This window comes from Peromyscus californicus, unplaced genomic scaffold (assembly GCF_007827085.1).
Source record: "Peromyscus californicus insignis strain IS unplaced genomic scaffold, ASM782708v3 Scaffold_6__1_contigs__length_162567912, whole genome shotgun sequence".
NCBI classification, from domain to species: domain Eukaryota; kingdom Metazoa; phylum Chordata; class Mammalia; order Rodentia; family Cricetidae; genus Peromyscus; species Peromyscus californicus.
Genome location: NW_026294584.1, coordinates 66,385,876 through 66,390,316, shown reverse-complemented (window position 1 = coordinate 66,390,316; position 4,441 = coordinate 66,385,876).

Sequence of the window (4,441 nt, the reverse complement as noted above, 5' to 3'; positions counted from 1 at the left end):
CCAGAGGTTCTGTGACCCGTCCCCCAGGCGGTGAGAGGCGTGGGCTTTAGCCAATAGGATTTGAGAAGAGCAGACCTGCCTACTCACGTGTAAAGAGGTCCTGAGAAAGAGAGGTGTTGAAAAGGGCCTCGGGCGTTGGACCTGGGGACCGGACCCGAATCTGGAGGGTACCTGATATAGCAGATGACCACCAAGGCTCTAGTTGGGTGTAGTGTGCGAGGCTCAGTCGTTCGTTACATTTATTTAGCCAAAAAAAAAAAAAAAGTAAAAACGGGCTCATAAAAAGAACGACTCAGAGCCGGGCGGTGGTGGCGCACGCCTTTAATCCCAGCACTCGGGAGGCAGAGCCAGGTGGATCTCTGTGAGTTCGAGGCCAGCCTGGGCTACCAAGTGAGTTCCAGGAAAAAGCACAAAGCTACACAGAGAAACCCTGTCTCGAAAAACCAAAAAAAAAAAAAAAAAAGAACGACTCAGACAGCCAGCTGTAACCAGCAAACGGACGCACTGTAGGCGAAAAGTATAATAGCTCCTTAGTTGATACTGTCTGTCTGCACACTGAGAAATCTTGTTCGTAAAATTTCACGTAAATATTGCCTTTTGAAATTTTATCAAGAATAATGAAAATTGTCCGGAAAACTGACACAGAAGCAGCCCACTTTTTTTTTTAGATGCACAGCTTCAAATAAGGGTTTTCTGAAAACAGTCCATATCGCCTCTTCTACTATTATTCCTCCTCTTCTTCCTTTTCTTTTCTTTCTTTCTTTCTTTCTTTTTTTTTTTTTTTGAGATACAATCATACTATGTAGCCCTGGCTGGCCTTGAACCCACAGAGACCTACCTATCTGCTTCTCAAGTGCTAGGATCAAATACATCTGGCACATTCCATATATTAACTTTGCAGTTCTCAAACAAGACCCTGTATCAGTATAAAATAAGTAAACTATATAAAAGCAAGATGAAAGTGCTCTTGGAAATCAAAATTGGATAGTGGGAACAAACTAGGAGATGAAGACAGTTCAGGGTCTCCTAAGACTTAAAGCACACCTTCAGTCTCATTATACATCTTGGCCGGGCAGTGGTGGCGCACGCCTTTAATCCCAGCACTTGGGAGGCAGAGGCAGGCGGATCTCTGAGTTCGAGGCCAGCCTGGGCTACAGAGTGAGTCCAGGAAAGGCGCAAAGCTACACAGAGAAACCCTGTCTCGAAAAACAACAACAACAACAACAAAACAACAAAAAAAACCCATCTTGGTTATGCCAGAGGATGGGAAGATGTCAGGCAAAATTCTAGTTAGTAAGTTTAACACTTTTGAAGGTTAATATTGTCAAGCTGATTACATTTAGAATCACCACAGACACGTATCTCTGCATTTTGAGGTGTTAGATTTAGAATCCCCATAGATACACACCTCTGGACATGTCTGTGAGGATGCTTCCAGGAAGATTTAACTGGAGAAGACACCCTGAGTGTGGGCTGCACCACTTATGGAGAGGGGTCACACATTGTATAAAAGGGTAAATTCGAGTTGAGCATCCATTGCTGCTTCCAGACTGCAATGCAATGTGACCAGCTGCCTCGTGTTCTTGCTGAAATCCCTTCCAGGCCACCATGGACCCTTAAACTGTGAGCCAGAAGCAACCCATTTCCTGAGGTTTTGTCTCAGTAATAGGAAGAGTATGAGCACATTCTACATAGCTCTCTATGTAGTTGTAACCCAGGCTGGTCTCAAAGTTAGTCATCCTCCTGCTTCAGCATGCCAAGGTGTGAGCTACCACACCTGCTTCAAACTACTTTTTATCCCCCCCCCCCACTAAATTAGTTTGTTATGTTATAAAAAGGAGGAAAACTAGGAAGATCAAAGTGAAATTTTAAACATCTTTGGAGGAAACAAGGTATTCAAAAGGATCGATTAAGCGTTAGATGCTGCAACCAGTGAAATGCCCTTTCATATTCCCAGTTTCCTGAGGCTTAGTGAGAACTGGTTTGGTGTCATATTGGATGGAGTAAATTGGATTTTTTTAAGTCTTTGGTATAGGTTAAGATTCTCAGTCTTAAGTTTTTTTTTCCCTAAATATCTCCTTTCCCTTGGTAAACACAGTAAGCTTTTTCCCCTAATGCACACAAGCAAAAATGAATATAGGATTAGTTGAATAACTGTTTACTAAGTGGCACATCTTATTTTGATATGGGCATATTAAAATAGTTAATGACTCAAAAGTTTTCATGACATTATAATGTTGTTTAAAAAACTAGACCACAAAGCCACAATTCCTGTTTATAGTATGTAGTAATTTTTGGCTACTAAACATTCATACTCAAATTGTGATTTTTCAAAATTTAATCATGTATTATCAAAATAGGCCACTTCCAAGGACAGAACAGCAACAGACCCAGTATCTACTGAAATGAAAGCACAGCACATTAGAGGAAAGGAATTTTGAAAAAAGTAATGAAACATACTTTTTATACAAAGTAATTTGTACACAACGTAGTAAATTTTGAATCCAGTTTACTTTTACCCATTATCCTGGCTTTGAGAATTGTGTATAACAGTTCTGGTGGGGAGGCAATTCTTATTGGGATCATGACATAGACTACTAGGGGTAAAGCTGTGGCGATATTTTGTATAAGCTCTAACAAATAAAGCTTGCCTAAAGATCAGAGGGCAAAGCTAGGCACTAGTTAGCCATAGAGGTCAGGCAGTGGTAGCACACACTTTTAATTCCAGAACTCAGGAGGCAGAGGCAGATGGATCTCTGTGAGTTCAAGGCCACCCTGGGCTACACAAGATTGATCCTGTCTAAAAGAGAAACAGAGCCAGGCAGTGGTGGCACACACCTTTGATCCCAGCACTTGGGATCTCATGCCTTTAATCCTAGCACTAGGGAGGTGGAGACAGAAGTGATATGGCTGGGTGGAAAGAGGAATATAAGGTAGGAGGAGACAGGAGCTGAGAGCTCTTTCAGTCTGAGGATTTGGTAGAGGTAAGAACTCTTGTGGATGGCTGCTCTGCTTCTCTGATCTTTTTATCCCTTAATATCTGACTCTAGGTTTTTATTAATAAGACCTATTAGGATTCATGCTACATCAAACTTGATATAATGTGTTTTAGTTAACACAGCCCCAAAAGAACAGCTAGTATATTTAAAATATTTTAAGCAGTGCTCCATATTCTATATTTGTCACCAGAAAATTTAGCCACATTAAAAATGTTTTATGTTGCCGGGCGGTGGTGGCGCACGCCTTTAATCCCAGCACTCGGGAGGCAGAGCCAGGCGGATCTCTGTGAGTTGGAGGCCAGCCTGGGCTACCAAGTGAGTTCCAGGACAGGCGCAAAGCTACACAGAGAAACCCTGTCTCGAAAAACCAAAAAAAAAAAAAAAAAAAAAAAAAAAAATGTTTTATGTTTGCCTGCACGTATGTACTCATGTGGTTCACTGCATGTGCCTGGTACTTGAGGAGGCTAGAAAGAGGACATCAGATCTCCTGGAACTAGAGTTATAGATGGTTGTGAGCCTCCGAGTGGATGCAAAGGACCACACCTGGGTCCTTCTGCAAGAGCATCAAGTGCCATCTCTCCAGCTCCAACTAGCCACATTTTTATATAGAGTGCAAAGTTAAAAATCCTACATAAAAATGTTCCAACAGTCAAATCTGGAGGTGGAGGTTGCCCAAGGCTGGAGTTTCTAAGGGTGTACTAGGTGCTCCTCACAAAACTCATGTCTACCTAGAACTCTAGAATGTTTTCACTTTAGAAACAGAATCCTTGCAGATGCAATGGTTTAAGATAAAGTACCAGAACCCATCTGATGTGTAGGTACATCTCCTTAGTCTCAGCAGTTTGGAAGCAGAGGCAGGTGGATATCTTGTTTCCAGGCCAGCTGGAGATGGCTCCAAGGTTAAGGGCACTGGCTGCTATTGTAGAGGACCTCCGTTCAATTCCCAGTACCCACATGGTAGCTCACAACTGTCTATAACTCCAGTTTCAGGGGATCTGACCCCCGCTTCTGACCTCTGTGGGCACTGGGCACACACATGGTGTACATATATACAGACAGACAAAATATTCATACACATAAGTAAAAAAAGTAACAGAGCCCAACCGATTGCTGTGTTTATAAAAGAACTATGTGAAGAAACTTACACAAGAGGAAAAAATGGCCATGAGAAGTCCAAGGTAGAAGACTGTGCAATGCAGTTATAGGCTAACAAGTACATGCCAGGGACTACTGGCAACCAGCAGCAGAGAGGAGAGGGTATGGTGGTTTTGCCCAATCCTCCAAAAGTCAGATTTGGAACACCTGGGCTCCTAAACAGTGACAATACATTTGTTTTCAGCCATTAAGTATGTGGTAGTTTGTAGCAGTCTAGAAAGCTAACACATGGGAAACAGAGGGAGTGATTACTAGTATGTACAGAGTTTCTTTTGGAGGGATGATGA